The 11426-nt window shown below is 43.4% G+C and overlaps 1 pseudogene; it reads left to right on the top strand.

Annotated features, from left to right (window-relative positions):
* The first annotated feature begins 4152 nt into the window (after positions 1 to 4152).
* On the top strand, positions 4153 to 9077 carry LOC124028747 (annotated as a pseudogene).
* Positions 9078 to 11426: the final 2349 nt, after the last annotated feature.

Below are 11426 nucleotides of genomic sequence, written 5' to 3'. Positions count from 1 at the left end.
CCCGATGGTCACTCTGACAGAGCTCCGGAGTTCCTCTTTGGAGATGGGAGAACCTTCCAGAAGGACAACCATGTCTGCAGCACTCTACCAATCAGGCCTTTATGGTAGAGTGGCCAGACGGAAGCCACACCTCAGTAACAAGCACACGACAGCCTGCTTGGAGTTTGTAAAAAGGCACCTAAAGGACTCTGACCATGAGAAACAAGAAACCGAGATTAAAATCTTTGGCCTGAATGCCAAGCGTCATGTCTGGAGGAAACCTGGCACCATCCCTACGGTGAAGCATGGTGGTGACAGCATCATGTTGTGGGGATGTTTTTCAGAGGCAGGGACTGGGAGACTAGTCAGGATCGAGGCAAAGATAAACGGAGCAAAGTACAGAGAGATCCTTGATGAAAACCTGCTCCAGAGCACTCAGGACCTCAGACTGGGGTGAAGGTTTGCTCCTGAGCGCGAAGGTTCACCTTCCAACAGGACAATGACCCTAAGCACACAGCCAAGACAACACAGGAGTAGCTCGGAATTAGTCTCTGAATGTCCTTGATTGGCCCAGCCAGAGCCCGTACTTGAACCCTATCGAATATCTCTGGAGAGACTTGAAAATAGCTGTGCAGCCTGACTGAGCTTGAGATGATCTGCAGAGAAGAATGTGAGAAACTCCCCAAATAAAGGTGTGCCAAGCTTGTAGCTTCATATCCAAGAAGACTCGAGTCTGTAATCACTGCTGTAATCACTGCCAAAGGTGCTTTAAAAAAGTACTTAACTAAAGAATTGCCACTGACTTAGAGGAAAGCCAGAGTGTCTATGTTTTCCGATGACTCAACACTATACACGTCAGCTACTACAAGCGACTGAAATGACTGCAACACTATACATGTCAGCTACTACAGCGACTGAAATGACTGCAACACTATACATGTCAGCTACTACAGTGACTGAAATGACTGCAACACTCAACAAAGAGTTGCAGTTTGTTTCCAGATTGAGTGGCAAGGAATAAATTAGTCCTAAATATATAAAATATTTAAAAACTAAAAGTGTTTGGGACAAATCGTTAACTAAACCCTAAACTAAATTTTGTCATTAATGTGTGTGGAAATTGAGCAAGTTGAGGAGACTAAACTGCTTGGAATTTCCTTGAATTATAAACTGTCATGGTCAAAACGTATTGATACAATAGTATCGAGTCTGACCATGATAAGGAGCTGCTCCATCTTCTTAACATCACTATCAACAAGGCAGATCCTACAGGCCCTAGTTCTGTCACACCTGGACTACTGTTCAGTCAGGTGCCACATCAAAGAACTTAAGAAAATTGCAATTAATTCAGAACCCTTGGATGTTTTTTATTTATTTATTTATTTAACCAGGTAGTCAAGTTGAGAACACCTTTTATTTAACCAGGTAGTCGTGCTGAGAAACACCTTTATTTAACCAGGTAGGCAAGTTGGGAACAATTTGTTTAACCAGGTAGTCAAGTTGAGAACACCTTTTATTTAACCAGGTAGGCTAGTTGAGAACACCTTTTATTTAACCAGGTAGGGCTAGTTGGAGAACACCTTTATTTAACCAGGTAGGCTAGTTGAGAACACCTTTATTTAACCAGGTAGGCTAGTTGAGAACACCTTTATTTAACCAGGTAGGCTAGTTGAGAACACCTTTATTTAACCAGGTAGGCTAGTTGAGAACACCTTTATTTAACCAGGTAGGCTAGTTGAGAACACCTTTATTTAACCAGGTAGTCAAGTTGAGAACACCTTTATTTAACCAGGTAGGCTAGTTGAGAACACCTTTATTTAACCAGGTAGGCTAGTTGAGAACACCTTTATTTAACCAGGTAGGCTAGTTGAGAATACCTTTATTTAACCAGGTAGGCAAGTTGAGAATACCTTTATTTAACCAGGTAGGCTAGTTGAGAACACCTTTATTTAACCAGAAGAAGAGGAACACCTTCATTTAACCAGGTAGGTGTGTTGAGAACAAGTTCTCATTTACAATTGCAACCTGGCTAAGATAAAGCAAAGCAGTTCGACAGATACAACGACAGAGTTACACATGGAGTAAAACAAACATACAGTCAATAATACAGTATAAACAAGTCTATATACAATGTGAGCAAATGAGGTGGAGAAGGGGAGGTAAAGGCAAAAAAGGCCATGGTGGCAAAGTAAATACAATATAGCAAGTAAAATTGGAATGGTAGATTTGCAATGGAAGAATGTGCAAAGTAGAAATAAAAATAATTGGGTACAAAGGGAGCAAATAAATTAATGAATTAAATCCAGTTGGGAAAGAGGTAGTTGTTTGGGCAAATTATAGGTGGGCTATGTACAGGTGCAGTAATCTGTGAGCTGTTTGACAGTTGGAAAGGAAAGCTAGTGAGGGAGATAAGTGTTTCCAGTTTCAGAGATTTTTGTAGTTCGTTCCAGTCAATGGCAGCAGAGAACTGGAAGGAGAGGCGGCCAAAAAAGAATTGGTTTTGGGGGTGACTAGAGATACCTGCTGGAGCGTGTGCTACAGGTGGAGATGCTATGGTGACCAGCGAGCTGAGATAAGGGGGGACTTTACCTAGCAGGGTCTTGTAGATGTACACACACAGCCAATATTAATATGCATGTCAATCTCTCCTGACTCAAATAGGAGGAGAGCTTGACTTAATCACTACTTGTATTTGTGAGAGGTGTTGAATGCATGTTGAATGCACCGAGCTGTTTGTCTGAACTACTGGCACACAGCACAAGACATGACTCAGAGGTCTCTTCACAGTCCCCCATGACCAAAACAGACTATGCGGAGGTGCACAGTACTACATAGAGCCATGACTACATGGAACTATATTCCACAGTACTACATAGAGACATGACTACATGGAACACAGAGCCACATCAGGTAACTGATGCAGCAGCAGAATCAGATTTTTAAAAACTAAACTAAAAAACGTATGGAACAGCGGGGACTGTGAAGCAACACAAACATTGGCACAAACTAACACACAATAGCATACGCACTATTCTCACACGTACCCATGGATTTAGTACTGTATATATATGGTGGTGGTGGAGTAGGGGCCTGAGGTTACACTGTCTGGGAATGTACTGTAATGTTTGAATAAACTGCCTTAATGTTGTTGGACCCCAGGAAGAGTAGCTGCTGCCTTGGCAGGAACTAATAGGGATCCATAATAAACCCCAGGAAGAGTAGCTGCTGCCATGGCAGGAACTAATGGGGATCCATAATAAACGCCAGGAAGAGTAGCTGCTGCCTTGGCAGGAACTAATAGGGATCCATAATAAACCCCAGGAAGAGTAGCTGCTGCCTTGGTAGGATCTAATGGGAGTCCATAATAAACCCCAGGAAGAGTAGCTGCTGCCTTGGCAGAAACTAATGGGGATCCATAATAAACCCCAGGAAGAGTAGCTGCTGCCTTGGCAGGAACTAATGGGGAACCATAATAAACCCCAGGAAGAGTAGCTGCTGCCTTGCAGGAACTAATAGGGATCCATAATAAACCCCAGGAAGAGTAGCTGCTGCCTTGGTAGGATCTAATGGGAGTCCATAATAAACCCCAGGAAGAGTAGCTGTTGCCTTTGTGAGGAACTAATGGGGATCCATAATAAACCCCAGGAAGAGTAGCTGCCTTGGCAGGAACCAATGGGGAACCATAATAAACCCCAGGAAGAGTAGCTGCTGCCTTGGCAGGAACTAATGGAGTCCCTAATAAATCCCAGGAAGAGTAGCTGCTGCCTTGGTAGGAACTAATGGGAGTCCCTAATAAACCCCAGGAAGAGTAGCTGCTGCCTTGGCAGGAACTAATGGGAGTCCATAATAAATACAAAAGTAAAGGCTCTTGAAAATGTATGTAAATGTGATATTTCAGATTTTGCTAAATTTCCCAAAGCCTGTTTTAGACTTGTCATTATGGGGTATTGTCTGTCGATTGATGACGTAAAACATATTCTTGTTGTAACGAAACAAAATATGGAAAATCAAGGGATCTGAACACTTGGCCAATGCACTGTATGTTAGCCATAGACACATTTCTATAAAAATAAAAATATTTTGACAAAGCTTTAAACTTGAACGTAATATTCACAAACAAATTGTCCATCTGATTTCTTGGTATTAATGTCCAGTGCTCCCTCCCTCCTCTAGGCATGTTTACATATGACGAGTCCACCAAGCTGTTCTGGTTCAACCCACCTCTCTGGAGAACAGGCCCAGTTCACCCTGATAGGCATCGTCTTGGGCCTGGCCATCTACAACAACTGTATCCTGGATGTTCACTTTCCCATGGTGGTCTACAGGAAACTAATGGGGAAGAAATCTATCTGGACCTGGCAGACTCACATCCGGTACTGGAACATGCTATGTAATTAAAAAGTAGCATGCTGAACTATTTTTTAAATGTCATTTTTAATCGGTCTATGTAATTAAAAAGTAGTAGTTAGACAACTACTACAAGAGCTGTGAATACATTTTTTATTAAAAACCTTGTAATTTCATAATATAGCATTATTCCTGTTAGGCTATGTATTAACATAGGGCTTTAACCCTCTGTTGCTACCTATTAATATAGCGCTCTTAACCCTCTAGCTACCTATTAATATAGCGCTCTTAACCCTCTGTTAGCTACCTATTAATATAGCGCTCTTAACCCTAGCTACCTATTAATATAGCGCCTTAACCCTCTGTTAGCTACCTATTAATATAGCGCTCTTAACCCTCTGTTAGCTATGTATTAATATAGCGCTCTTATCCCTCTAGCTATGTATTAATATAGCGCTCTTAACCCTCTAGCTACGTATTAATATAGCGCTCTTAACCCTCTAGCTACGTATTAATATAGAGCTCTTAACCCTCTGTTAGCTATGTATTAATATAGCGCTCTTATCCCTCTAGCTATGTATTAATATAGCGCTCTTAACCCTCTAGCTACGTATTAATATAGCGCTCTTAACCCTCTAGCTACGTATTAATATAGAGCTCTTAACCCTCTGTTAGCTACCTATTAATATAGCGCTCTTAACCCCTTCTGTTAGCTATGTATTAATATAGCGCTCTTAACCCTAGCTATGTATTAATATAGCGCTCTTAACCCTCTGTTAGCTATGTATTAATATAGCGCTCTTAACCTTAGCTACGTATTAATATAGAGCTCTTAACCCTCTAGCTATGTATTAATAATAGCGCTCTTAACCCTCTAGCTATGTATTAATATAGCGCTCTTAACCCTCTAGCTATGTATTAATATGGCGCTCTTAACCCTCTAGCTATGTATTAATATAGCGCTCTTAACCCTCTGTTAGCTATGTATTAATATAGCGCTCTTAATCCTCTAGCTACGTATTAATAGAGAGCTCTTAACCCTCTAGCTACGTATTAATATAGCGCTCTTAACCCTCTGTTAGCTATGTATTAATATAGCGCTCTTAACCGTCTGTTAAATACGTATTGGTGGTCTCTCCCATTTATACTGACTGACAGCCCGGGGTCTTCCCATTTATACTGACTGACAGCCTGGGGTCTCTCCCATTTATACTGACTGACAGCCTGGGTTCTCTCCCATTCATACTGACTGACAGCCTGGGGTCTCTCCCATTTATACTGACTGACAGCCTGGGGTCTCTCCCATTCATACTGACTGACAGCCTGGGGTCTCTCCCCATTTATACTGACTGACAGCCTGGGGTCTCTCCCATGCCAGGTTCAGTACCAGAGTCTGAGGGAGCTGCTGGACTACGAGGGGGATGTGGAGGAGGACATGATGATCACCTTTCAGATCTCACAGACTGACCTGTTTGGAGACCCCATCACTTATGACCTGAAGGAACACGGGGACAAGATACCTGTTAGTGTGGACAATAGAAAGGTAAGATACCTGTTAGTGTGGACAATAGAAAGGTAAGATACCTGTTAGTGTGGACAATAGAAAGGTAAGAGACCTGTTAGTGAGAACAATAGAAATTAATACTTTGTTGTAGACCTGTCCAGAACGACCCATAGAGGAGTATCTAATCTGTCACAGGACCACTGACTGACTGAAGTATCTAGTCTGTCACAGGACCACTGACTGACTGAGGTATCTAGTCTGTCACAGGACCACTGACTGACTGAGGTATCTAGTCTGTCACAGGACCACTGACTGACTGAGGTATCTAGTCTGTCACAGGACCACTGACTGACTGAGGTATCTAGTCTGTCACAGGACCACCGACTGACTGAGGTATCTAGTCTGTCACAGGACCACTGACTGACTGAGGTATCTAGTCTGTCACAGGACCACTGACTGACTGAAGTATCTAGTCTGTCACAGGACCACTGACTGACTGACTGAGGTATCTAGTCTGTCACAGGACCACTGACTGACTGACTGAGGTATCTAGTCTGTCATAGGACCACTGACTGACTGACTGAGGTATCTAGTCTGTCACAGGACCACTGACTGACTGACTGAGGTATCTAGTCTGTCATAGGACCACTGACTGACTGAGGTATCTAGTCTGTCATAGGACCACTGACTGACTGAAGTATCTAGTCTGTCATAGGACCACTGACTGACTGACTGAGGTATCTAGTCTGTCACAGGACCACTGACTGAGGTATCTAGTCTGTCACAGGACCACTGACTGACTGAGCAACACCATAGCAACACCCACCCAGAACACACACTCCAGCAGGTATATTGCATTGGTCATCCCCAAAGCCAATACTTCTTTGGTTGCCTTTCCTTCCAGTTCTCTGCTGCCAATGACTGGAAGAATTGCAAAATCACTGAAGCTGGAGACTCATATCTCTCTAACTTTATTCATCAGCTGTCAGAGTAGCTTGCTGTACCTGTACACAGCCCATCTGTAAATAGCCCATCCAACTACCTCATCCCCATATTATTACTTACCCTCTTGCACCCCAGTATCTCTACTTGCACATCTTTCACTCCAGTATTAATGCTAAATTGTAATTATTCTGCCTCTGGCCTGTTTATTGCCTCACCTCCCTACTCTTCTACATTTGCACACACTGTACATAGATTTTCTATTTTTCTTTTCTATTGTGTTACTGACTGTACGTTTATTTCATGTGTAACTCTGTTTGTCTCACTGCTTTTGCTATATCTTGGCCAGGTCACAGTTGTGAATGAGAACTGGTTCTCAACTAGCCTACCTGGTTAAATCATAAAATAATCATGTAAGCACTGACTGAAGTATTTAGTCTATCACAGGACCACTGAAGTATGAAATAAGCTGATACAGTGGAAGTGAATGATGCCATTTCATTTTGACTGGTCCTATCTGTGTTTCTGTGATCTCCAGGAGTTTGTCTCTCTGTATAGTGATTACATACTTAATAAGAGTGTGGAGCGCCAGTTCAAAGCCTTCAGAAGGGGCTTCCAGATGGTCACCAACGAGTCGCCTCTCAAGTGTTTATTTAGACCTGAGGAAGTGGAGCTACTGATCTGTGGAAGCAGGGTAAGGAAACTCATCTGAGGTCCTTTCTCAATGATTCTTTCTTTGTTTACTCGCTTCCTCTCTCCTCGTTTCCTTCTCTAAATGATTTGGGGGAGATGGTCACAGGAATGTGAGACTTTCTGGAGGCACTGATGCAAGGTATTACGGAAAGACCAATTGAGCTTGAGCTATAGAAAAGACATTTGTTGTCATAGTTGGGGTCACGGCTTCATGTTTTCTACACCACCTGATCTAATGCAGTCTGGTGTGTGTGTGTGGATAGATATATATATATATATTTTATATATATCCACACACACACACACCAGGCTGCATTAGATCATATGAACTCAGCAAAAAAATAAATGTCCTCACTGTGAACTACGTTGATTTTCAGCAAAATTAACATGTGTAAATATTTGTATATGTACCTGTCTCAATCTACACCCCCTGATGTACCCGTCTCTTGTATTCTAACTCCTTCTACGCCCCCTGATGTACCCGTCTCTTGTATTCTAACTCCTTCTACACCCCCTGATGTACCCGTCTCTTGTATTCTAACTCCTTCTACACCCCCTGATGTACCCGTCTCTTGTATTCTAATTCCTTCTACGCCCTGATGTACCCGTCTCTTGTATTCTAATTCCTTCTACGCCCCCTGATGTACCCGTCTCTTGTATTCTAATTCCTTCTACGCCCCCTGATGTACCCGTCTCTTGTATTCTAACTCCTTCTACGCCCCCTGATGTACCCGTCTCTTGTATTCTAACTCCTTCTTCACGCCCCCTGATGTACCGTCTCTTGTATTCTAACTCCTTCTACACCCCTGATGTACCCGTCTCTTGTATTCTAACTCCTTCTACACCCCCTGATGTACCCCGTCTCTTGTATTCTAACTCTTCAGAATTTAGACTTTCACGCACTTGAAGAAACAACAGAGTATGACGGAGGCTACAACAAAGACTGTTGCATTATCAAGTAAAAACATGTAATTTCTCTCCAGAATTACATAGAATGTTAAAATGTTGACGTAGATGTTTTAGTCAATACATAAATCTATTTTAAAATGTTTCTTAAAATAACTTGTCTTTGAACATGTATTTTATTAGACCACCATTACACTCCTGCTCATTCTGATGCTGCTGTAGTAATTGTTATTATATATAATGTTTTATAAAATGCTGTTCTTTTTTTCTCACTCAGAGACTTCTGGGAGACGGTGCATTCGTTTGGTGAGGAGGATAAGAGACTGTTCCTCCAGTTTACTACGGGACTGACAGAGCACCCGTAGGAGGGCTGGGCAAGTTAAAGATGATCATCGCCAAGAACGGCCCCGACACAGACAGGTGAGACCAGGCCTCGGGTCCCAAATGGCATCCTGTTCCCTACGTAGTGCACTATGTAGGGAATAGGGTGCCATTTGGACCAGAGACCTGTTTCAAGGGTGACTCTCAGGTCCTCCCAGATCAATAATCTCTCTCTCCTCTCTCTCTCCAGGTTACCTACTTCTCACACATGTTTTAATGCCTTGCTGCTCCCGAATACGACACAAAGGAGAAGCTGAAGGAGAGACTTCTCAAAGCCATCACTTATGCCAAAGGATTTGGAATGCTGTGAAACAAAACAACTACTCTGAACATAAAACATAAAGTTAAATGGTTTAAATGTGTTAATGGATAAGGAGGAGTTCTACCATACAATGAGACATGAGTTCAACTTAAAAAGTGGCATTACGACAAGGAAATGTTCCAGTAGTGTGTGCCAAGATATCAATTAGACAGACGCTTTGATCTACCCCCTCCCCCTCAGATCTCTTTCATGTAGAACCCAATTTGTAGCTTTTTCAAATAGTTTAAATCAGTCCGAATGCTTAGTGAAGCTCGGTTCTTCTACATGTGTTTATTAAAGATGGTTGCCGTGTAAAAACATCCAGTCTGAAGCAGGTTATCATTGTCTCTGATTGTTGTGAAAGTGCACTTAACTAAACTTTCAGAATGTTAGTGCTGTGTGTTAGTGAATGGTATGTACAGGACTGTATGTTAGTGAATGGTGTGTACAGGACTGTATGTTAGTGAATGGTATGTTAGTGAATGGTATGTACAGGACTGTATGTTAGTGAATGGTATGTACAGGACTGTATGTTAGTGAATGGTATGTACAGGACTGTATGTTAGTGAATGGTATGTACAGGACTGTGTGTTAGTGAATGGTATGTACAGGACTGTGTGTTAGTGAATGGTATGTTAGTGAATGATATGTACAGGACTGTATGTTAGTGAATGGTATGTACAGGACTGTATGTGAGTGAATGGTATGTTAGTGAATGGTATGTACAGGACTGTATGTTAGTGAATGGTATGTACAGGACTGTATGTTAGTGAATGGTATGTTAGTGAATGGTATGTACAGGACTGTATGTTAGTGAATGGTATGTACAGGACTGTATGTTAGTGAATGGTATGTACAGGACTGTATGTTAGTGAATGGTATGTACAGGACTGTATGTTAGTGAATGGTATGTACAGGACTGTATGTTAGTGAATGGTATGTACAGGACTGTATGTTAGTGAATGGTATGTACAGGACTGTATGTTAGTGAATGGTATGTACAGGACTGTATGTTAGTGAATGGTATGTACAGGACTGTATGTTAGTGAATGGTATGTACAGGACTGTATGTTAGTGAATGGTATGTTAGTGAATGGTATGTACAGGACTGTATGTTAGTGAATGGTATGTTAGTGAATGGTATGTTACATTTACATTTAAGTCATTTAGCAGACGCTCTTATCCAGAGCGACTTACAAATTGCTGCATTCACCTTATGACATCCAGTGGGACAGTCACTTAACAATAGTGCATCTAAAACTTAGGGGGGGTGGGGTGAGAGGGATTACTTATCCTATCCTAGGTATTCCTAAAGAGGTGGGGTTTCAGGTGTCTCCGGAAGGTGGTGATTGACTCCGCTGTCCTGGCGTCGTGAGGGAGTTTGTTCCACCATTGGGGGCCAGGGCAGCGAACAGTTTTGACTGGGCTGAGCGGGAGCTGTACTTCCTCAGTGGTAGGGAGGCGAGCAGGCCAGAGGTGGATGAACGCAGTGCCCTTGTTTGGGTGTAGGGCCTGATCAGAGCCTGGAGGTACTGAGGTGCCGTTCCCCTCACAGCTCCGTAGGCAAGCACCATGGTCTTGTAGCGGATGCGAGCTTCAACTGGAAGCCAGTGGAGAGAACGGAGGAGCGGGGTGACGTGAGAGAACTTGGGAAGGTTGAACACCAGACGGGCTGCGGCGTTCTGGATGAGTTGAAGGGGTTTAATGGCACAGGCAGGGCCCAGCCAACAGCGAGTTGCAGTAATCCAGACGGGAGATGACAAGTGCCTGGATTAGGACCTGCGCCGCTTCCTGTGTGAGGCAGGGTCGTACTCTGCGGATGTTGTAGAGCATGAACCTACAGGGAACGGGCCACCGCCTTGATGTTGGTTGAGAACGACAGGGTGTTGTCCAGGATCACGCCAAGGTTCTTGGCGCTCTGGGAGGAGGACACAATGGAGTTGTCAACCGTGATGGCGAGATCATGGAACGGGCAGTCCTTCCCCGGGAGGAAGAGCAGCTCCGTCTTTGCCGAGGTTCAGCTTGAGGTGGTGATCCGTCATCCACACTGATATGTCTGCCAGACATGCAGAGATGCGATTCGCCACCTGGTCATCAGAAGGGGGAAAGGAGAAGATTAATTGTGTGTCGTCTGCATAGCAATGATAAGAGAGACCATGTGAGGTTATGACAGAGCCAAGTGACTTGGTGTATAGCGAGAATAGGAGAGGGCCAAGAACAGATCCCTGGGGGACACCAGTGGTGAGAGCGCGTGGTGAGGAGACAGATTCTCGCCACGCCCACCTGGTAGGAGCGACCTGTCAGGTAGGACGCAATCAAGCGTGGGCCGCGCCTCGGAGATGCCCAACTCGGAGAGGGTATGGTATGTACAGG

This window comes from Oncorhynchus gorbuscha, unplaced genomic scaffold (assembly GCF_021184085.1).
Source record: "Oncorhynchus gorbuscha isolate QuinsamMale2020 ecotype Even-year unplaced genomic scaffold, OgorEven_v1.0 Un_scaffold_4789, whole genome shotgun sequence".
NCBI classification, from domain to species: Eukaryota; Metazoa; Chordata; class Actinopteri; order Salmoniformes; family Salmonidae; genus Oncorhynchus; species Oncorhynchus gorbuscha.
The sequence above is the reverse complement of the archived record's forward strand: the minus strand, read 5'-3'. Positions and strand labels throughout refer to the sequence as shown.